Source organism: Bos mutus, chromosome 1, assembly GCF_027580195.1.
Source record: "Bos mutus isolate GX-2022 chromosome 1, NWIPB_WYAK_1.1, whole genome shotgun sequence".
Classification (NCBI taxonomy): Eukaryota; Metazoa; Chordata; class Mammalia; order Artiodactyla; family Bovidae; genus Bos; species Bos mutus.
Genome location: NC_091617.1, coordinates 58,532,093 through 58,557,190, shown reverse-complemented (window position 1 = coordinate 58,557,190; position 25,098 = coordinate 58,532,093). Strand labels below are relative to the sequence as shown.

Genomic DNA, 25,098 nt, shown 5'->3' with positions numbered 1-25,098 from the left:
CAAAGATTTCACTTTCCTATTCACTCTTTATATTTTAGGCTGGACAAGTGGGCAAGTTACACGACAAATCCAGGCATTAATATTTTATAAGATTGGATAAGGCTAGGTCCATGAACAGTGGTCTTCAGATCTGTGTATTTTGGAGTGCTTCCCCAATGGCTCAGCAGGTAAAGAATCTGCCTTCAATGCAGAAGGTGTGGGAGACACAGGTTCCGTCCCTGGGTAGGGAAGATCCCCTGGAGGAGGAAATGGCAACCCACTCCAGTATTCTTGCCCAGGAAATGCCATGGACAGAGGAGCCTGTCGGGCTATAGTCCAAAGGGTCACAAAGAGTAGGACATGGCTGAACACACAATGGACTGGATTGGATTTGGCCTAATTCACATAATTCTTGTCTTCATTCTAAGGAGATTTGCCTGAACAGCCCCGGTTCTGCCTTCCTCAGGGTTAACCTTCCCCCATCATTGTGCCTAAGGCAAGGAGAATCCAATGGCTCAATCAGATGTCAGCTCCCTGTCACACTCCATTCAGGAGAACTGTATGCTGCAGCTGTGGGTCCTGAATGTTTCTCCTTATGCTATGTAATGAAGAAGGACATTGCAGAAAGGTGGCTGTGGGGAAAACATCTGGAAGAAATAAACTTCCTAGGATCAAAGGGCTCCGTGTGCAGCCCAGAGGGTCCTCAGGGTGCTCCTCAGAGCAAACAAACAATTCTCTTGATGAGTCACTGCACTTTTTTTTTCTGCCAGAAGCCCACATGTGTTGCAAGATCTCAAGGAAAATGGGTGGAGTATGGAGAGACGGAACATTAAAGAAGGCAACAAGAGGGATTTTTAAAAGATCCTAATCATGTGAATAAAGGAAATCTCAACATGATTACAATCCTTAATATGCCCACCATCCTTAACATTGTATCACTTCTATTGCAGCAGATTAAAACTATGGATAACAAAATATTTTTTAAAACACACATTACAAAAGCAGCAGGACAAAGAAAGGATGTTTGGGAAGAATACAACACTCTGAAACAACATATTTTTTTTTCCTCTAACACATGAAAATTGGCAGAGGAGGGGGAAGCCCAGGACTATGTCCCAAGCCCTAGCCAGTGGCATTTTACTGAGAAAAAAAAAGTTACTTATGAATCAGTACAGCCATGCTTTGTTCTGCATGAGTGTTTTAATAGAGCGAGTGTAATATAAGGATCAGGTGGGCTCATGGGAATGGAACAAAAGGTTTTGTAAAATTAAAGCAAAATAATTATAGCTCTAGGTGCAAAGCGAGCATACTCCAGCAGTTGATAGCGAGGACCTGCTCAGAATGGAGAAGGGAGGGGGCATGTTGGAAGTTTTTTTTTTTTTTTTTTATTCACTAACAAAGGCTTTTAATAGGTAACAGTTGTAAAGCGTCTTTGAAAGTAATTAATGCACCCACACAAAAATTTATTAAAATGAAAATTTAAGGAATTGTCTAAAGTGAATTAATTAACAAAAAAAGAACATCATGCCTTTCTTATTTTTTAAAGAGGGAGAGAAGGTTAAGCAAAGCAGATTTTTATGAGATTGCATTTTAAAATGTTCCTGGTTTATTTAGTATCTGAATAGCCCTTAAAAAAGAGAGCTGGCAGAATTTATTATTATCCACCCCCTTTAGAAATACTAAATTGGGACAGACATAAAATGGGGATTAATTTGCTGTACCTGAGACTCAAAGTTCCTCACGATTATGATAACTCTTTATAAAATGACTAAAGTTTTCAGCAAGTTTCACGGACCTATAGTAAACAGAGTGTAGTGTTCAAAAGAAAAGTATTTTTTCTCACATGGTCTTCATCCTACACAATCCTTAACCAGGCCAGTAGAGCGACACTTGCAGTTGTGACCTCATGCAACACAAAAGGAAAGCTGCAGAATGTGGTGTTAGAAAGTTTTACATCATGTATTTCCTGTCTCTACATAAAAAAATTAACTACATTTATCCTGTTTCTACAAGAACTTTTAATCACTCTATTTGTTTCTCTTTGTTTTTTCATTTGTATTATTTCATACTGTGATATATTTATAATGCAGACTACATACAACCTGCTAAGAATTTACCCTTTATTGTGAGAATCATTTCTAATTGATTACAAAAGTATCTGTTTGCAGCATGATGTTATAACTCAAAAAAGTTTTAGGTTCTGAACTTGAGCATACCTACAAAAATCAAGTTCTCTAAAACTTCCATGCCAAAGAGTCAATGGAACCTGCTGCCTTTCCTCCAGGATTGTTTTCTTCTGTCAAGGCCAGAATCTGGATTGCCAAAGGGAAAAAAAATGTGAATAAGAAAGAAAATTGTTTGGAAGCTACATTTGAGAAATGGCTCTGTCAATGCCATAAAAACTACGCAACCATACTTTTTGAAAATAATTTTATTTGCATGTATGTTTGTAAGACAACTTGTATAGTGGGGAAAACACACCCCAGTACACATATGAGTACATTTGCTTGGATTCTGTCTTCCTTATCTCTTAAATGGCCATTATCATCTTATCTTTGTAATCCTTTGAACTATTCTCTGATTTTTCTTTCTCTTTTTCAAGACAGTGGACTTAGTTGGTACGAGTACTGTAGCACCATTGGTACAATACACTTGCCTGTGACAAAAAGGTATATTTGTGAAGCTTCTTGTTAAGGACACTGCATTTAAATTGGCTTCCCAGGTGGGTCAGCGGTAAATAATCTGCCTATAATGCAGGGACTCAGGTTGGGAAGATTATCTAGAGAAGGGAAGGGAATGGCAACCCACTCCAGGATTCTTGCCTGAAGAATCCCCATGGACAGAGGAGCCTGGTCGGATAGAGTCCATGGGGTCGCAAAGAGTGGGACACGACTGAAGTGACTGAGCGTGCATACCTTGTGATCCTTGTCCTTTAGTCCTTTGTTATTTCACTTTCTCTGGGGATATAACTGAAAGAAGGAAAATCAAGGGGAAAATGTGTTTGTAGTGCCAAGAACCGGAGAAGGCAAAGGCACCCCACTCCAGTACTCTTGCCTGGAAAGTCCCATGGACGGAGAAGCCTGGTGGGCTGCAGTCCGTGGGGTCGCGAAGAGTTAGACAGGACTCAGAGACTTCCCTTTCACTTTTCACTTTCATGCATTGGAGAAGGAAATGGCAACCCACTCCAGTGTTCTTGCCTGGAGAAGCCCAAGGACGGTGGAGCCTGGTGGGCTGCCATCTATGGGGTCGCACAGAGTCAGACACGACTGAAGCGACTTAGCAGCAGCAGCAGCAGCAGTGCCAAGAACTGTTTGTATTCATAATGTGGGTTCCCATTCCAACTCTTTACCACACAAATTTAAACTATTGTATCTAGTAGCCATTGAACTAGAATGGTATATTCATTTCTATTGCTGCTATAACACATGACTACAAATTTAGCAGCTTCCAGGCTCATTCAGTTCCTTGTGGTTATATGACTAAGATCTCCTTTTCTTTGCTGGCTGTCAGCTAGAGGCTATCCTTAGCTTTTTTGCACACAGGCCCCTATATCTTTAGGCAAGAGTGCTTCAAATCAATATCACCCAGACTTCTCTCTGTCTTCTCCATATACCACATCTCTTTTTCAAATTCCAGCTGGAAAAAAGTTCTCAGCTATTAAGGTAATTAGATTGGGCCCACTGGATAATCTAGGATCAGTTCAGTTCAGTTCAGTCACTCAGTCATGTCCGACTCTTTGCAACCTCATGGACTGCAGCATGCCAGGCCTCCCTGTCCATCACCAACTCCCAGAGTTTACTCAAACTCATGTCCATTGAGTCGGTGATGCCATCCAACCATCTCATCCTCTGTCGTCTCCTTCTCCTCCTGCCGTCAATCTTTCCCAGCATCAGGGTCTTTTCAAATGAGTCAGTACTTCACATCAGGTGGCCAAAGTATTGGAGTTTCAGCTTCAGCGTCAGTCCTTCCAATGAACATTCAGGACTGATTTCCTTTAGGATGGACTGGTTGGATCTCCTTGCAGTCCAAGGGATTCCCAAGAGTCTTCTCCAAACCACAGTTCAAAAGCACCACTTCTTTGGTGCTACATGACTACTGACTACTGGAAAAACCATAGCCTTGACTAGATGGACCTTTGTTGGCTAAGTAATGTTTCTGCTTTTTAATATGCTGCCTAGGCTGTTCATAACTTTTCTTCCAAGTAACAAGTGTCTTTTAATTTCATGGCTGCAGTCACCATCTGCACTGATTTTGGAGCCCTCAGAAATAAAGTCTATCACTGTTTCTACTGTTTCCCCATCTATTTGCCATGAAATGATAGGGCCAGATGCCATGATCTTAGTTTTCTGAATTTGAGCTTTAAGCCAACTTTTTCACTCTCCTCTTTCACTTTCATCAACAGGCTCTTTAGTTCTTTGCTTTCTGCCATAAATGTGGTGTCATCTGCATATCTGAGGTTATTGATATTTCTCCCAGCAATCTTGATTCCAGCTTGTGCTTCATCCAGCTCAGCATACCTCATGATGTACTCTGCATATAAGTTAAATAAGCAGGGTGACAATATACAGCCTTGACATACTCCTTTCCCTATTTGGAACCAGTCTGTTGTTCCATGTCCAGTTCTAACTGTTGCTTCCTGACCTGCATACAGATTTCTTAGGAGTCAGGTCAGATGGTCTGGTATTCCCATCTCTTTAAGAATTTTCCACAGTTTATTGTGATCCACTCAGTCAAAGGCTTTGGCATAGTCAATAGAGCAGTGTAGATGTTTTTCTGGATATCTCTCTATTTTAAGGTCCATAATCTTAACTTTATCAGCAAAGTTCCTTTTCCCATGTAACATTTTGCCATGTACTCAAGTTTCTAGGTTTTTGAGAGTGGATACTTTGGGGTATAATTGTTTTGTCTACTACATTCTAGATGAATTCTAGAATAAAGGGTTACTTCCAATATTTATTTTGGAGTACTCTGAGTATTCTTTTTTTTTTTCCTTTTGGCTCTAGAAGCAGAAGGAAAAGCTGCGTGATACTTACAGAATCTATTGTAGGTTTCCTCCTGAAAACAACTTAAACATTTATCCTCATATGTCTCATGGTAAAGAGTACTTCTTTCTCACTTGATAAATAAAACAACTAGAGCACATGAAAAGCCATGTTGGTCATTAGAGCCTGAGCTAGACTGGAAGTTTTCAGGTTTCAGGTGACATTTCAGTTTTATGGTTTATTTGTTTACTGACAACCTTTTATACACCTCAGAATGTGCTAGAACCATAGTGGTAGCCCAACCGGGGAAGGAAAGTAAGCCAAAATTGAATGAACCTGAAATGGGATTCCTAACATATTAATAGAGTTGGTTTACATGGAGGGCTGAGATAAATGCAGTTATAACTTGCTAAGAAATAGGAAAATCTTAAGTCTCTCACTGGCATCTAAGATTTGGTGAGTTTAGGCATGACATAAGGCAAAGTGAAATTGGTCAGATACATGGCAGTGTTCCAATGGAGGGATTGGCAAGGTAGGCTAAAGATGTGGTAGGAGGAATCTGAGTTGAATCAAGACAGCAGATTACAGCTGAAAATAAAGTAGAATTTATAGCATCCCGGGGAAAAGGGACCAGAAATAAATTTTTTAATAAGACTGAAGGAAGCGTTCAGTTCAGTTCAGTTCAGTCACTCAGTCGTGTCCGACTCTTTGCAACCCCGTGAATTGCAGCACGCCATGCCTGCAAGTCCATCAGCAACTCCAGGAGTTCACCCAAACTCATGTTCATCAAGTCGGTGATGCCATCCAGCCATCTCATCCTCTGTCATCCCCTTCTCCTCCTGCCTCCAATCCCTCCCAGCATCAGAGTCTTTTCCAATGGGTCAGCTCTTCACATGAGGTGGCCAAAGTACTAGAGTTTCAGCTTTAGCATCATTCCTTTCAAAGAAATCCCAGGGCTGATCTCCTTCAGAATGGACTGGTTGGATCTCCTTGCAGTCCAAGGGACTCTCAAGAGTCTTCTCCAACACCACAGTTCAAAAGCATCAATTCTTCGGCACTCAGCTTTCTTCACAGTCCAACTCTCACATCCATACATGACCACAGGAAAAACCATAACCTTGACTAGACGGACCTTTGTTGGCAAAGTAATGTCTCTGCTTTTGAAGATGCTATCTAGGTTGGTCATAACTTTCCTTCCAAGGAGTAAGTGTCTTTTAATTTCGTGAAGGAAGCGTAAGAAGGTCAAAAGGAAACAGGTCAAAGGATGATAAGGAGTAGAAACTGGGGACAAATTTCATCTATATTTCATAATTTTTCTCAAGTTGGGTTATGATATCTGGGATATAAGTCTTGCTTTGGACATTAAGAGATTAAAAACAGGTAAATCCACTAGATTGTAAGTTGTTATACCCTTTTTTCAAGGAAGGAGAAGGAAATGGCAACCCACTCCAATATCCTTGCCTGGAAAATCCCATGAACGGAGGAGCCTGGTGGGCTACAGTCCATGGGATCGCAAAGAGTAGGCACAGCTGAGCCACTAACGCTTCTTCGAGGAATAAATTAACTCATCCTAGCAATCTACCATCTTATTGTTTTAAAATATGACCATCTATTTCAAATTAAAATTTAAAAATAGAAAGGAGGATTTCCCAGCTAAAAGACTAATTTCCCAAGTGAAAACAGGGAATATAAGGCCACTCAAATTGTAAAACTTTAACAACTAAATTTTGGATTCTAATTATAAGAGAAGATTAAAAATATACTAGTATATTTTTAAGTCAGTTTTTACCTCTTATTTAATAAATCTAAATAATCAGTTTTATTGACTAATAGGAAGGATAGTTGAAGGTAGATATATGTGTATTTATATTTTTTCTCAAAGTATTCCCTGCTATGCCGTTCATGTATTTATGTTGATTTGATTTGTAAATTATTTGTGAACATGTGCCACCCACTACCAAATGCAAGATTAATAGTAGAAAGTGCAAGCTTATCTTTACAATATTGTTTTCTAATGGGTTGAGTAAGCACACCTTTAATTCCCACACACCCATGTATATGCATGGGCATACATGTACCCATTTATAGAAACGATCCACAACATGTGCACTGACATTTAAGTATGTATCTGTGCACCTATAAAATAGCTAATATTTTCTGTTTCACTGTATGTCATCCACAAAATCCCAGCATGGGAAATAAATGTCTTGTATATGGACCTAGTGAGGTTATATAGCGTCATCCTCATTTCTAAAGTAAGACAACATAAATGCCTGAGTAAGTTATGTGTAATGAACATTTTTTGAGTGCAGTATAGGATAGCAGAAAAAATTACTGCATAAGTTATCAAAGTTCCTGAATTCTCAACTTTGCTTTGCGACCTGTTAGGTATATTAAGCATGTTAATCACGTAGAGCCTGTTTTTTCATTGTAGAATGAAGATAATATCTCTTCCATTTACTTAACAGAATTGAAATCCAAATCAGATGAAATAAAGATACCTCAAGGCATTTAAAGGTTGTGAAATACTATGAAAAAATTATTTTTAAATGAATATAAATAATTTTCATTATTATAGCTAAGGCATGAGCTGTGTCCTCAAACATATGCAGCGTAGTTAAAATGTTGAACTAGACAATAGATGAAAAGTTTATTATTCTTATTTGACTTTTTACACATCTATGACCAAGTCTTCATGTCATTTCTTAAGAATCCTATAAGTTGATATCCACAATATTAAGTAGCATTGCTTTTCAATATTATTGTTATTATTAGAGTGAATATTAAAAATCAGGACAGTATTAGATGTCAGTGCACTATCAAAGACAATTAACAGGGAAGAATGTTTAAAACATGCAGAATCACTAAAATATCATACATCTTACTGTATATTTTTGTTAATTAAATAGTTCATCAGTCTTAAGTTCCAATGAAAAGAGTCAGAAGCTTAAGGGTTGGTTTGGAAACAAACATATTTTTTACGTAAGTGTTTGTTATTTGTTTGTTTTATATCCCGTTTCCCCTTCTCCAAGTCCCTACCCTCTTCTATTTATTTTGCCTTCATTCAGATTCTAGAGCCAAAAGTTCTTTACACTGAGCTAATGAATGGTTAGAGAGTACAAGAATCAGTTTAAAGTTTATATGATCCTTTTGAGAATGCATAAAAATATGCTTCCTATGTGTGTCTGTGTGTATTGTTAAAAGTATGCAACACGTACTTTATATGTCTTGGGAGACATGCACTTTCTTTCCTCCTTGGAGGGATTCATGAATTTTAGCAGGTACATGAGCTTAAAAGTACTAGGAGCTACTAAACTGCAGATACTGGTACCTAAATGAGCATCAATTAAAGGGAGTAATTTTCCTTCCCCACTCCCTTTCAATGATCCCTGTTGTGTCTGAAACATTTGAGTTGGAGTAGATAGTAGATTAAAAAAGGTTAGAGGGCCAGCCAGTGAGAAGGGGATAAGAGAGTACCTCTATAACGGTTTTCTCTTTTTCTCTCCTTCTTTCCTACTTTCTCACCTTCTTGGTGGTGGTGGTGGTGGTGGTGTAGTCGCTAAGTCATGTCTGACTCTTGTGACCCCATGGACCGTAGCCTGCCAGGCTCCTCTGTTCCAGGCAAGAATACTGGAGTGGGTTGCCATTTCCTTCTCCATCTCAACTTCTTACTTTATGGCTCTTATGCTTAATCACTCCATTGTTTTCTTCTTTTCCTTCCCTCCTTCTCTTCCTCCTTCCTTCCTTTTCCTTTTTCTTTCTTTATTCGATTACTCCTCTTCAGAGGAGAAAGGTTAAAACAAGCATTATTTTGAGTTAGGGTCAAAAATGTATTTTTTAATGCTGTAGCAGTATCCCTTTCCTCATTCCCTTCTCTTTTCCATTGATGTGAATGTATTCATTTTACTACTATCTCAGTTTTGAGAGCGTTATTTCCCATCCAGCAGAAGCTGTAGTGCTTAGCAGAAGGCGTTTCTATAGCAGAACTAATTTAGAAATCAATAGAAAGAAAAAGAAATACCTGTGTTTTTTTTTAATCTTTGATTTTTAACATTTTAGCTCCCTACTTGAATGTCATCATCTAAGCTAAAATTTCCCTCAATGAATAGATACAACAAATAAATTGATTTGTGAGTTATTTAACATAGAAAATAGATGAAATTAAACTGTAATGCTTCTATTTAGTGATACAACTGAGTTATTTTAGAGACATGGACAAGGCCATCTCTAGCTTCTATGAAGGATATAAAAAGATTATAGTTTGACCTTCTCTAACAAGAACGTCCTATTACCTTAAAGACTGAATGACTCTCTTCACTTTTTCATTTTACCCAAGAATCTCATTGTACCATCATTAATTTCTTTAGAGGAAATGAGTTTGGGAAAGGAAGAAAAAGATGATTATAATATCATGAATTTTTGTTGACAATTGAAAATGTTGCTAGGCAGAGTTTTCCTTGTGCCCTATTCTTGTAGGATTAGAATTTTCCAGTTGGATTGGCTTGGCTGTCAAAAAGTCAAGTTGATTTTTCTTTCCCTAGATTAAGTTGATAATTGGCTGAATAAAATGTTAAGAACAATTAGGAGAGGTAGGATTTTAAAGCTACTTAACAAAATAAACAAACTTGTGGAACTATTTTGTACTTTTTTTGTAACTTCTCCAGAGAACACATTGTATAAAGTTATGGCTTCCTGTTCCATGAAGTATTTCTTCCTTGACCTACCTGCCATAACTGCTTAGCTTACACTTAAAGGAAAAAAAGTTTCCATTCCACTATTGAATCTTTAAAGAAAAATAAAACTACAGTCTTTTCTTTTTCACACAAAAGCATTCACAGCACTAGTTTTAAAGAGAGCGTAATTCTTACACTAGATGTTTTTAACTCTTTGTTCAGAACACAGGAATGCTACCTTCTCTTGTCTTTCTTAACATCTATAAGACTTTTTATCATTTTCTCTGCCTAGTTCAGATTGTTTTGCTCTCAATACCAGCTACTTCCTCTCATTTTCCTCCACTATCGTTCCACCCCTTCCTTCTTTCTCTTGCTTTGCCTCAGTCTTCTTACTTTGCCCCTGTATTCCTCATACTTAAAATTATCTGTAACTTCTCATCTGGACAAATGTCTCCTAGTTTTGACCCAGACTCAAAACGCATTTCTTAATTGATCTCTTCTGTGTAGCCAGCCTCTTCTCTACCAATAATTCCTCTTGGTAACCATCCCAAACTCACAGGCTATGTAATAACAAAAATAAATTCAAATTTATCTGCCTTGTTAATCAAAATGCTTCTTTTCGGGGTTGGGGACTCTTTAATGTCCTCTGTAGAGCACTTACCACTTTGTCTTGTTAGCAAAGGTGGCAATATCTCAGTGCATTAGCAGAAATTGAAAACTGTATGTTTCATGTATGTTGGTCATCAAACATGAAAGAGTTTGTTTACTTAAAGCATATCAATGACACTTTTTCTGAAGTGAATCTTATATTTTTCAACCTTCTCAAAGTGTTGCAAACATGAGTTAACCTTTGCATAGTGATTCTGTGATCATTATCACTGTAATGGTTTCCTAGGGCTGTAACAAAGTGGTGCAAACGGGATGCCTTAAACAACTAAAGTGTCAGAGATCTGTTGAGTAAAATCAGCAGAGTTGATTTTTTCTGAGGGTTCTGAGAAGAAATCCGTACCATGCCTCTTTCCTAACTTCTGATTGTTTGCTGGCAATCTTTGGTGTTCTTTGACTTGCATCTCTCTCATCTCTGCCATCATCCTCAGGTACTGTTCTCCCCATGTTCACGTCTGTGTCCAAAATCCCCCTTTATAAAGACATCAATCAAATTGGATTAGGGTTCCAGTCTACTCCAGTATGACCTCATCTTAGTTAATTATATCTATAATGACCTTATTTCTAATAAATTCACATTCTGAATTATTGGGGGTTAGAACTTTAACATATGAATTTTGAGGGAATATAGTTCAAACCAGAGCAAATGTAAATATTTCTGTGTAGAGCTCTATCACTTTGATATCTGTTGGACACAATTATATGTATGTTTGCAAACTGTACATAGTTCTTAACCTTGAATACTTCGTCCCTCACCTCCTCTGTTTCTTCTTCATTCTAAGGCACATTCTTACAGTTCCCATTGTGCTTTCTTCTGGAAGTAACCCATCTCTCCATGTAACATGAGTGAAAGACCCCGAAAGATCAGCATAACTGATGCTACTGGGTATTAAGGAAGAATATATAGGTTCCAAGTTAAAGATTTACTGATGAATAAAGATAAGTTTGAACAATTGTGTGTGCTTTATGACATCTTTGTTTGTTTTAGTTTTCTTAAGGACTCTGTATTTTCTTTTATCTGGGTTATTGACCATGTTAAATCATGATATACTTATAGGTGAATATGAGATGGCTGGGTAACTAGAAGTATTAATGTATTATTTTTTTCAAGGAAGATATTAAAGTTAAAGCAATATATTGATTAAAATATTAGATATTGAATTATCTTGTCTACCACTTAGCCAAGAATCTGCCCATTAGTATAGGAAAATCTGAGTTCCCCGTACTAAAATTAGTCATAGATATGAAATTAGTAGAACAGAATTATGCTTTTGTATAGTGTCTATAACACTGAGGTTTTTCAGCAAACATCATGGAAGTTCAGAATTGTGTTGAAATCCAATGCTGTGAGTGGGTAAGGAAAGGTGCACACTCAGTTCTTAGCAGGCAGTTCTACCTGCAGGATGAGGGGCCTGTACCCCCAGGTGCTGACCAAACAGGAGTGGCCCATGTGGTTCTCAGGGCATCGTGCTGATGAGCCACCCACTGTGGTTCCAATTCTGGCAGCCAGAGCCAAAGTGGCTGTTTGATCTTTGGAGTGGCTCCTGCCACCGTGGCTGCCTCTGTTTGTTTTGCCCCGCCCTTTTGTCATTACTCCCACCTGGCCTTATAGAACAAAAAATGAGAAGTGGGAGGAGGTTGTGAGAGGACAGTGCAGGGACATGACTTTGCCAGATACAAAAAGCTGCTTAAGCAGTTCTTGTTCTAAAAGCTTGTATAAGATTTCTGCGACCTATTGGTGAATATATTTTACTTTATGTATCATTCAACAGTCTGCTAAAAACTACTTTCCCTGATTCGGCTTTCTTGTTACTAAGATCTTAGATCCATCCCAGAACGCAGCCAGCCATTCAAATAAAAGGCAATATTGCTTCCCATCTTAGAAAGAGTCTTCCTTAATAAATATATGAATATGCTTAGAAATATTTACTTCATCTTATGCCTTGATATTTTAAAATCAATTCCTCTAAAATACTTGAAAATCAGTTTTGGTGACTTGATTATATTGGTCACTTTTTTTACATTATATGAAATTTTGTTGAAAAGTTTTCATAGATTATGCAAGTTTATTCTAATATATTATTTGATAAAAGTGTAAACATGACTATGTTCATTTTATAGCATAAAAAAGCAAAAAGCTGAGATACTAAATAGGTTATTTAAGATGATTTAGGTGTTGATGTCCTTCTCTCCACTTGATACTGGTAGTATCATTTGGATACTCTGAGATATAGGGCTTTTGCATATGCTCTATGAGATGTTCAAAATATTTTCTCCACATTATCATGATAATATTTTTGTATGATAGATAAAGAGAAGGAAATTGACATGCAAGGGAATATTAAATGACTTGTAGCAAATCACATAGCGAGGTCACTGGAAAGCTGATAAGATCTTGGACTCCTTCCCTCTGTGAACTAGTCATGACAAGTTTTCTGACAAGAAATATTTTTCTCCTTCAGGGAATCCCAATTTTCACACTTGTGAAGGTTGAAGGCTTTCATTGAAAAAGTAATGCCTCAAGTGACAAGGACCTTTTGAGCAATTTAAAGTTTTAATCTTAACCTAACACAGCCAAATATATTGACTACCACTTAACAGTTTATGAATATTTCTAAAATTCTTGTTTCAACAGAATTCTAAATTTGAAACTGGAATTAAATCACCTTTCCCCTCTGTTATCACTTAGTAAAGCAGTTAGATATTAGGTATTTATGTGCATATATAAAAAAGAATATGTTTGGAAACCATAAAGTATATGGAATTTATTTGGGAAAATGATATACAAATATACAAAATAGTATCAGTTTTGAGATGTTTCTATAATAATGTCTCAGTTCATTTCAGTTGCTCAGACATGTCTGACTCTTTGTGACCCCATGGACTGCATCATGCCAGACCTCCCTGTCCATCACCAACTCCCAGAGTTTAGTCAGACTCATGTCCATTGAGTTGGTGATGCCATCCAACCATCTCCTCCTCTGTCATTCCCCTTCTCCTCCCGCCTTCAATGTTTCCCAGATAATAATGTCTGCTTGTCATCATTTTTAACCAGAAGATTGATATTCCCTAAGTAAGGCTGGAGAATTAGGCAGTAGAGATCCAATGTGGCCAGAATTTTACTAAATTGTTGTTATCAAACCTATTATCCAGGAAAGAGTACATGAAGTAGTCATCTTCCATGCTTCTGTGTGTGTGAGAGAGAGAGAGAGAGAGTTAGTTGCTCAGTCGTGTCTGTTTGCAACCACATGGACTGTAACCCACCAGGCTCCTATGTCAGGGATTCTCCAGCCAACAATACTGGAGTGGGTTGCCATGTCCTCCTCCAGGGGATTTTCCTGACCCAGGGATGGAACCCTGGTCTCCTGCATTGCAGACGGATTCATTCCCATCTGAGCCACCAGGGAAGCCCCTTCTGTGCTTCTATGTTCTACCAATTAGGAGTTCCAGCTGAGAAATAAACAGATTCCAGAAAGCTCTGACTCAGGATAGCTCACTCAGGCTAGTGTGGCTCAGAAAGCTCCTATACTTAATTGATCTGCTGATTTCCCCATCTGATGATCTCAGCTAGAGGCCATCGAATAAGAATCAATAATAGAAGATCTAGGCAGTCGCTTATCCCAAAGGAATCCTCAAAGGAGAAATGTTACTTACCCATTCAAGTAAATGAGAAGAGCCTTCTTGAAGCCCCTCCAATGACCCCTTCTGTGAAATAATACCCCATTTCACCTACGACCAGCTTCATCACCATCAGTAAATGTGTGTTCCGTTAATATTTACTCTACACTTTAGCTCACTAAAGCTATACAATACTGGAGATGGTTGGACTAAATCAAGGTCAAGTGAGAAGAAAGTATGTGGAAAGGGCATCAGGGTGCCTGGAGTTGGAGAATGCTGGTAGTTAACTGTAGTTAGTAAACAGTGGCATTGGGTTAGTCAGAGGACAGCTTATGACTGTGCTAAGTTCTGTACTCTCCCCAGTGAGTCCCAAATAAGTTTTTACATCTCCATGAAATAAAAATGTAGCACTGTATTCATCACTTGGAAAATTAAGTTTTTTTTGTTCTATAATTACCTGGTAAATTGTTGTGTTATCTATCTCTATTTTGTGGGTCAGCTTTTCTCTGGCAGCTCAGCTGGTAAAGAATCCATCTTCAATGCAGAAGACCTGGGTTTGATCCCTGTGTTGGGAAGATCCCCTGGAGAAGGGAACAGCTGCCCACTTCAGTATTCTGGCCTGGAGAATTCCATGGACTGTATGGTCCATGGGGTCACAAAGAGTCAGACACAACTGAGAGACTTTCACTTCACTTTTTTGTTTTCTTAAGCACCACCATTTCAGCTATATTATTAACATTCTCAAAGGGATTTCCACCAGACTACCAAGTCCACTTTGCTTTAGCTAAGTCTTATTTACATGTATTGTCTAAGGTAGACTTAGATATTACATGTGTCATTTGATTCCAAAACAGTAAACTTTAGTTGTATGTGATAAGCTGTAGCTCTGAACACTTCAAATACCACATTGTACACCTATTCGGGGCTTTTTATTTCTATGTTTTTTAATCCTAGGTACATTATCTCCTTTAATTTTCACAACAAACCATTTTAGAGATAAGAGATTTGAGCCTCAAAGAACCTAATTAATTTGATAGATGGCATACACCTAGTAAGTGGCCGAGCTAGGATTCAAACCTAAGCCTTTCTGACTCAAAGTCTTCCTCTCACTTTTTAGACCATTATCTCATTCTTCTTGTAAAGGTGTAAAAGATTCTGAATTACCTTCTGAGATTCTAAGAAGTTCTAATAAGGGAGAAGGGAGCTGTCATAGCATGTGATGTAATGCTAGTTTCCATCATCTAAAACATGCCAACTCAAGCTAGCTGTCAGTTTGTCTCCCAGTGCTAGCCTATTGGTACAATAAATTATTATTTTCCAGTCTTATTTTGAGACATGTCTCTCATTAAATATAGGGGTTTAGCTTAATTCTCAAACTAACCTCAAAACTATCATAATTTTTCTAAATTAAAAGTAATGATATACATATTATATGTGACCAAGTAACTATCAAGTACTGAAACTGATGGTGCGTGGGTATTAGTGGCACTGGTCTCATTATTTAGAATGAATCCACATAATGCATATCCAGATTCACCACTTGTGAGTTTCATAACCTATTAAATGGAGATGGTAATAGTACCTACTTCATTATATTGTGAGGATTAAATGAGATAATATATGTAAAGTCCTTAGATCAGTTCCTAGCATAGAGTAAGCACTCAATAAATGGTAAACTTATTATATTTAATTATTGCAGAAATAAAAATCAAACAATAACTGGTAAGCACTTGGTAGATATCAGGATTTCCATACATATGTACTGAATAAATTAATAAATTACATCAGTTCTCCAAATTGGCTAGCTGTTAATGATTTATGGTAAATACAATATGCTGGTGGCTGTCTCACTATTGAGTTTAGTATAAAACAAAGTGTTTAATGTCATTAAGAACTCTATGCAATTTTCAGGAGCATGTCCTAGCTCTGAAAGAGCTTTTTCGGTATTGGGGTATCATTTCTTTTCTTCAACATCTTCTGCCTTAGTACTGTATAGCATAAACTCTCTGGTTAGAGTTATAGGTGTGACCACTAAATGGAAATAGGTTTTCCCCCTCCTTTGTTAGCCATACAGATATTATTTCTCTTATGGTGCAATGAAAACAGAAATTGTATGTAAGTTTGTACATAGTAAAAGTAGAGAAGTGGCTGGAAAAAACAGAGTCAGTATATGCTGGGAATGCTTCCTATCTGCGTAAGACAACTGAAATACACTGAAAGTAAGAATGACATACACAGTCACTATTTGTACCAGTTATGGAGGCACTCGGAGAAGGCAATGGCACCCCACTCCAGTACTCTTGCCTGGAAAATCTCATGGACAGAGGAGCCTGGTAGGCTGCAGTCCATGGGGTCACTAAGAGTCGGACACGACTGAGCTACTTCACTTTCACTTTTCACTTTCATGCATCAGAGAAGGAAATGGCAACCCACTCCAGTGTTCTTGCCTGGAGAATCCCAGGGACGGGGGAGCCTGGTGGGCTGCCGTCTATGGGGTCGTACAGAGTCGGACATGACTGAAGCGACTTAGCAGCAGCAGCATGGAGGCACTGCTTACTTTTCTGATGATGTCAAGATATTACAATATAGGGAATCTTTTTTCTTAAGAAATTGATTTTAAAATCCTGAAATGTTTTATGATTATGTACCTGACTTTATCATGCTTTGAATATCATAGTTTATAAATAACTGGTAATCTAATTCTAATGAAAGTTTTAGAAAGGGTTCAAAGGTTTGCTCTGCTTCAAATATTCCTTTACCAATGATATTACTCCTCTACCTTTCGAAACAGTCTATGGATCATTTCTAGAAGCCCTGCCTCATACATTTATACATATTTATGTCATTCCTTCTGCTATATTGTATTGTAGTTTTATGTTTAGATTTTCCCTTTTTGAGTCTGGTGGCTAAATTGTGAGCTTCTTGAAGACAAAAACTGTGTTTTATTTATCTCTCAAAACATAGTATTATTCAGTTCCTAGAATTGAGTAGGGTGCTCAATAAATATATATCCAATAAATTGATGAACTTTCAGTCACACACATACACACATATATTAGATCAGGGCATGAGTAGAATGTCCTATATCTTTGCATATTCTTCAAATGCTTATGAACCTTTTAACATTCCTTATAAACAGATTGATATATCTCTGAATGTTCTGGTCACTTTGAGGGAAATTTTCTAATCTTTGAAAAAATTCTTTTTTTTTTTTACCTTTTCTTATTCTTTGTTTTTACTTTGAGCATCATTTTTGTCATGGACACAAGTGTGCTGTCAAGTATTGATTGTTTGACTGGACCATACAGTATTTTGAATCCTTAGTTTCATTCACACATTGCCTGTTTGGTAGCTTTGGTCAAGCACGTTATCTGTATGTTACATAATAAATCCATGGATTGTTTCGTTTAACTAGAAAAATAAAAATCTTACTTTCAAAAAAGTTCTCAGCATTTAATACAGTGCTTGGCATATTGTTAGGACTCAATAAATGTTTGTGGAATGCATGAATAAGTCAGCCATTATTGTTAACTGTTTTGAGGTATGAGATTAAAAAAAAAAAGACTAAATGAAATGCCCAGTATCAGGCAGCCGGGGGGACAGCAAATCTGACATTCAATAATTCTTACCTCTGTGTTTTTAGACTGTTACACAAGCTCACTGAGAAGTGCTGTATATGTCTGATTTCTCAACTTCACCCTGCAGTAAACTTTTGCAATCTGGAGGCTAGAGACCTCTTTTGTAAATGTTGTCTGCCCGATGACTGTGTTGGCACTGAGAGGGCCTTAGCAGATAAAGTGGAGGAACATATGGCTCCCATCTGAATACAAATTGGTGGACATAACGTGGTAATTCAGCGGAGATGTCCTCTATATTGTAAACCGAAAGAGTATGATTAGAGGTGTTTATAAACGGCGTCTGAATTCCCCCCACACACACACCCTCCCCACCTCTTTCCACTGTAGTTTTATCGGCCTGAATCATAGCCATCTAGCGTCCCAGGCTCACTGCGTTATTTGTTAAAATGGCCAGCGTGAGGAATTATTAATTAAAGCTAACAAATCACCCTGACGAGCTGTGCCCTGGCATGGCTGAAGGTTGATTGGCGAAAGTGTTCTCCTCTAGAGAAAAGACTTTTTGTGCTTGTGACGCAGTCAGGGACGGATTATTGAATATGCAAGTTAGAAGAAAAATCACAGGACAAGCAAATTGAGTATTTACTGGCAAATAATTGCTCTCTTAAGCTGTGGCTCTCTTCCTAAATTCTTAACATTCCCGAGGGTTAGAAAGAAACACAGAAAAATGCATCGGTACAGAGTACATTTCAAAAAAATTACCTAGACTGATGTTTCAGACTTGTGCAGGTAAGTGCGATTATGTGTGCGTGGAAAGTGAAACAACAAGGGGAAGCAAGGGGAAAATGGGGGAAATGTGTAATCTGGTGGGTTTTTAAAAATCAATTTGTTGTTTATTGAAATACTGCTCGGCGTATTTCTGCATTGACTGAGAGTTTAGTTTCAGTGTTGGATTTATTGTGAAAGTTAGAGAAATAAGAAGGAGGGAGGTTTCTCAGAGTTACTTTGTGCCTTTATCAGCAGAAGAGTATGTTAATGCTTTGCCCCAATAATAGTTTTAAACTTTGCTCAGATATTTGTGGATATTTGTATAAAACTATCACTTGATTTAAGACTCTTCAGTTATTCTCAATATTATTCATTATGATCTGTCTTAAGAGCATCCCAAACATGTTTGGGTACAACTATTGCTTTTACTTTTCAAAGTAAACTCTGTTTTACATTAGCACCAAGCTAGTCCTTGTTCAGAATTTCTAAAAGGACATTACAGTTCCGGAATAGTTATTTAAACTTCAGGCTTCTGTAATAACCAGAGTGTCCTTATTGTCAACTGTGTGGTCTTTTTATCTGAAGTGTTAATCAGACTACTGAGTTTCGTGGACATTTTAAGATAAGTGAGACTAGGTTAGAGACTTTTTCAAAAGACATTTAAATACATAAAAGCATGAGTGTGGAAATGAAGGCTCGTTTTATGTATAAAATACTGACATTAAGAAACAGAGATGTATTGCTAATACAGCTGGGTTAAGTGAACAATATTATCAAAACACATATATCCACTGAATTTCATATTCTGTGAAAACCTGGAATATGTGCTTTCATCGACAACAAACTGTTTTTGAAATGAGAGTAACTGGCTGGCGAAATAGCATTTGAGAATTGTAATAACTATGAATAACATGGATTTAAAACAAAGGCATAAACATAATTTAAACTAAATTAAGTAATTAATAATTGCAAAGTGCTTTAACAATAAAACATCTTCAAGACAGTAAGAATAATAGTAATAATAGTAATAAAAGTGGAAAGTCTGGTAATCACTCAAAAATTAAATCAGATAACTAGCATAAGTTTTTAGATAATCAGAATTTTAAAATGTAAATATTTAACTTATTTTACCTTCTAATCTATTCCTGAACCATGCAATATTGTACTGGCTACAATTTTTCCTTACTATATCTATTTTATTAGAAAATGACTTCTCTTAATATGTAGAATAGAGCTCAGAAGAAAGTTTAGAAAGTGTATTTTTTAAAGGTTTAATTCCCACTGGATAACATTCTATCCTCAAATTTCAAGAGGCAGCCCCCTTAAAGTTTCTTGTGACTATATGAGGGCACAGTTTGGTCCATTATTTTCAAATAGCAAAGGGCACATTTAAAGCATATGTTCAGAGACTAAACCATCTGCCTGCTTTATTATGAATACCACAGAATTATGAGGACTTGGAAAGGCTCCGAAACTGAACCAGAGTTCTGTACAAGATTTAAAAAAAAAATACAGCACTTTTGTTTTAAAAAGTGCTTTGTAACCACTTACTTTTGCTAAGTATTTCATTAGTTCTTCTGTGAGAGAATTGTATCATTACACCATTTTGATGTATGGGGAGTCAATGGCAAAATGTAGTTGAGTGACATGAACCTATGGCAAGTTAATGGTGATATTTTTGCTCTGATTTAACTCCCTCCATTTAAATGCCTCTTAGAGTTTTGGATTGACTTATCAATAGTGAAACTCACAGTGAACTGAGGAAACATAAAATGGTGACCGCTAGAATAAAAATGAAATCCAGCTGCTAGCTTCTGGACTGTCTACAAATGAGTTTCAAGAGACAAGTAGAGGTCAGACTAAAGAGCATATCTGTAATCCAACTGTGATGTATTCCAAGTATCAATCAACTGTTGGTACCCATGATGGTAGGGGGGGATTAAAAAAAACAAGGGCAACTTGGCATTATTCCTGCATGGTGCTATATATTCTTTTGATATCTGAAAGGATATGAGATCCAGAAATTAATATAACAAAAATCATATTTGTGTCTCAACACAATAATATTTCAGCCCAAAGTGGTTAGATAAGGACAAATTAAGATGAGTGTCACTGTTAAGATGTCCAGTGCCCAATTAGAGTTCTTCTAACTTACCTGAGTTGTTACTAGGATCAGTCTGAGACTAGCTGGATCATTATCAGAAGAAATACAGAAAATAGACTAAACCCATTTTGAATAGAGGCTTTCATTGTTGAAATGACTTATCACTGTTTGTTGCTTAATGAAAATTATTTAAGAAAGTAACACTGGAGGCAGAGGACTAAAGAGTTTCATTGAAGATTTTAAGATATATACATATATATGTATGGAAGAGTCATATAAGTAAATAATTATTCATATATATTTCTGTGCATTCATTTATAATTTTAAAAATAAAAATATAAATTACACACCTTGTTAGGCTGATTAAACCTAGGAATTGGTTGTTTCTTGTTGTTTTTTTTTTAATACAGTCAGTCTAAAAGACTGAACACACAGATTTTAACACAGCTATAGTTGGCTTTCAAAACTGAAGGATGTCAAAATTAATGGTCTGGTGCCAAAAATACCTATGTTCAAATTCACATGGATATTCTCATAGTAGTAATTTTAATTTTATGCCTCTCTATATTGCAGTCCTACAAATAATCAAATGAATTTATTAGCCCAAAGACTATAAAATATTTCCATTATTTCAAAAGGCTAGTTTTTATTTTATATTTTAGGTGAGTTTTATATATATATGGGCTTCCCTGATAGCTCAGTTAGTAAAGAATCTGCCTACAATGGAGGAGACCCCGGTTTGATTCCTGGGTTGGGAAGATCCCGTGGAGAAGGTAATGGCTACTCACCCCAGTATTCTGGTCTGGAGAATTCCATGGACAGAGGAGCCTGGCAGGCTGCAGTCCATAGGGTCACAAAGAGTTGGACACAACTGATCAACTTTCACACACACACATATATATAAATACGCACAGAGACACATATACTCTTTGTTTTGTTTTTCTCATATATTTCTACCATTCAGTTCCAAAAAGGGAATTAAAATGACTGAGAAAGGAAAAGATGCAAGTAATACAGTGAAATACATGAAGTAAAAGTAGATAAGAAAGGCAAAAACAAGAAAAGAAACAATAAACAAGGGCAAAGATATAGAGTCAAGAGTGAAGTTGGTACACAAACTACATTCGATGAAGTGCTATACATTTTCCTTTAAATTTGCATGCAGTCAAGTCAAAGAGAAAACCATGGCAAGTTATGCAATTTATAACACTCATAAGAATAATTTAAAAATCTCCATCATTCATTACTAAGGTTCTTGAAGAATGACAGACTCTGAATATTTAGAGAACTCAGTCCTAATGGAGCTTCCACTGAAAATAATTATAGGCTACAGAGACCTAGAGGTCAGGACAGAATCAGCAGTTACACTTTTGTGAGGCACGTGTAGAGGAATAGACTATAGTAATCTCTTTTCAATCCCAGGCGAGAAGTTTCTTGGGAGGAGGAAGGGGAAGCTTCAATTAGTGCAGTTATGTTGGCAAGACCAAGGTTTTATGGAAAATACGGATTTCAGGAGAAATTTTAATAATTATCTCATATAAATGTATGTATACATATATAGTTTAACAAAAAATCAAAAATTTAGAAGGCATCCACTTTTATAATAGCCATTAAAACACATTTTATCAAATAAACCTCTTGAATCAACTCTGCTTCCCTAAATTGTTATTGAAATGTTGCTGTACTCCTGCCATTTTTTTCCTACTTTTACTTGAAGCACACTATCAGTCTTTGTGAAGTTTTAAAAAGAACCTTTTCTGGCTTAAATTGAATGTTTCTTGCCTTTGCGTCCTTCCTTGGTTCATTTTCAAAAGTCTTAGCAAACTACCTGGTCTTTTCATGGCAATTTTGATGGTTAAGTCACATTGAATAGGTCTGTCTTTTCTCCATATTGAAAAAGTAAAGCATAAAGTTTTTGTTTTTTTTTTTTTCCACAATTCCTCTGTAGCACAATCCATAGTATGTAGTCCAAGGACCACCTGTATCAGAATTACCTAGGATGTTTGTCAAAATGAAGATCCCTGGACCCTATTCCTGAATTTCTGAATTAGAAGCTCTGAGATTAGAGTCTGAGGATCTGCAATTTAGGAAGTTACCCGGGTTAGTTACATACACTAAAGTTGGAAAACCACTCTTACAAGATTGTGACTTTAAAATTTCTAGTATATAAGTATAAAATGGTAGAATTTCCACTCTATAGTTGATGAGAGCTAATTATGTATAACACAGGCCAAAACACTAAGGCATATTAGGTGATGATGGATGGCCTTTTCGTGAGACTGGGAAGATCAAGCTTAGAAAAACATTCTGAATTTGTTTGAACCCTTCAAGTCATATCTCACCATTACAGGAAGATGTTCTTAAAATTTTTAGCTGTCATTTACTGAAAGCTACTATGTGCTAAGTCATGTGTTGCATCTGGGTAGTAGAGATACAAAGATGAAAAAGAACAACTCCATCCATTGTCTGAAAAAATGCATATTCTAGGATAATTTATTACTACTAAGATATTATCTTCTCTGTGCTAGGATAAGTATGAATTGCACATAATATTCTCTTGAGTAAAACTGAAGATTCCCATTGTATTATATCAGTATGAATTTATACTTGATAGAAATTTTATATAATAAACCCTGGTACAACTTGGAAGCTGCAAAATGCAAGAAACCATTGTCGGTTCCTCCTTCTTCCCCTCAGCAATAGACTGCATCCCCCAGTACTGAAATGGGAGGTGTCGTGGGGACCTACTAATTCCATCTTTGTCCTCTATCAGTGATTTGATACTGGGATTCCTTTTGAGAGGAGGAAAGGGATATGTAAGTAAATGCATCTGACGTTATGAAGACTTGTATGTCCTTTTCTACTGCCTCATCTAAGGCCTCAGCTGACCTGTAGGAAATGCTGGAGCCTAGCCTCCCTTGTTGGCAGGTAGGGCAAAATATGGAGGAACTTGAGTGATCCTGCCTCGTACCCTGCTCCAAAGTGTCATTAGTACCAGGAATTGGTATCAACAGGCTAAAAGAGACATTTTATGCATAAAGGAATCTGGTAGCTGGTCTGAGGAACAGGATAGAACTTGCAGTTTCATTGATGATTCATGTTTTCCTGGAAAAGTACTGGAGACACTCTCCCCTCTTATTATTTCCAGAACAATATGAGAAATATTGTGAGACCTTCCATATCTTTTTTCTTTTCCTTCCCTTTTCTTCAACATATATTTGCTATGTATTTAGTGCCATGCTTTCTTTTAGGAACTTTAGGGATAGAGTGATGAATAAAGTTTCTACTTTTCGGAAATCTATATTAGGGTATATAATGTATTAGGGTTAGAAGGGGAATAAAATTACTAAATGTAAAATGTAGAGTAATGCAAGTATAATATGATTCATTTTAAGAACATTGCTTGCTGCACCCTCCATGACATATATATATATATATATATATGTATATACATGTATCTGTGTGTGTGCATGTGTGTATAAATACCTATTTCTTGATGCATTTATAGACTTCACTGGAGAACAGACTAGTCAATCCAGGACTCTGCTTATTGTGGGAAGCTTTTTTTCATAGGGACCTGCACAAAATATAAGGGGAAAAACAAGCACACTACAAGGATCAATATGTGTGCACGGTCAAATGCAAGACCGTTCTTTTCCATCTTTTTGCTTACTTGTGTGTATGTTTCCTGGGTTTTGTTTTTGTTGTTTAAGATCTAAATGCTAGGCACTTCAGACACCCTGGGGTCTAAGAGTTAGGGTCAATCTTCAAATAAACAAAGTAAAGATGACAAATGACTAATAATAGTATGTGCCTTGATAAGGGTCTATGAGGGATGCAGTACTGTCCTAGAAGAGATCAGAGCATAGGCAACAGGAAAGGTTTCCCAGAGGGATTCAGGTTTTAACTTAGACTAACAATGCAACAGTAAAACAAAACAAAAATATTTTTTAAAGTAAACTAATTTTCACCTGATCACAAAGGTATGACCCCAGTGTGTCACCTAATATGTATCCATGATGAAAATATTCTAGACAATAAGACAACCTATATTTTTTTTTTAAAAAAAGGGAGTATTGGAAATCATTGGTTAACTCAGCACTTGAGAGAAACCATTGTTAACGTTCATATGAAACTTTTTGAATGCGTATTATGTTCCAGAGTTATGCCAGCCAGCCACGGTCTTCTCAGAAGGGAACATTTTAATTAGCAGGCAATATGAATAGAAGCAACTCAAACTTTAACTCCTGTTGGCTGTCTTCAGATTTGGTATTACAAACCAGCTGGGTCCCACCTGGAGTTAGCGTAGCTAGGAGAGCATATATGAGTGTTCTCCGGAACAAACATGGCACCTGCTGCCGCCCTCACCTAGAGAGGTGTGAAAGTCAGGTTCGTTGACTGCTTCTTCTCAGCCTGTGTGACCTTGGGCGAGTTATTTGGCCTCTCTGTGTCTTGGTGTCCTTCTCTGTCAAATTGGATTACTAACAGTATATACCTCACAAGATATTTTGAGAAATGAATAAGATAATGCATATAAAGTGCGAATCACAGCTCTTGGCACCTAGTGTAGTATTCAGTAAGTGCTGTCATTAATATGATGCTGACTACTATTACTATTACAGTTATTTTCATTGCCAAGGAAACTTGCTGAAAACAGATTTTGTCCAGTGCCTCTGCATTGTCACTACTGACAAAACAACTCAAAACACACTTCTTACTGAGGGTGGGACAGA

At 37.0% G+C, this 25,098-nt stretch overlaps 1 protein-coding gene across 24 annotated transcripts in view; it reads left to right on the top strand.

Annotated features, from left to right (window-relative positions):
- Positions 1–25,098, top strand: part of ZBTB20 (zinc finger and BTB domain containing 20) — an 865,400-nt gene that overhangs the window by 373,934 nt on the left and 466,368 nt on the right. The window contains exon 1 of one of the 24 annotated variants that reach the window (XM_070369732.1): positions 17,880–18,282. The exons of the other annotated variants lie outside the window; for them this stretch is intronic. The gene's annotated coding sequence lies outside the window, so the exon portion shown is untranslated. Of the gene's footprint in view, positions 1–17,879; positions 18,283–25,098 lie in introns of those variants that run through there. 24 annotated transcript variants of the gene reach the window in all.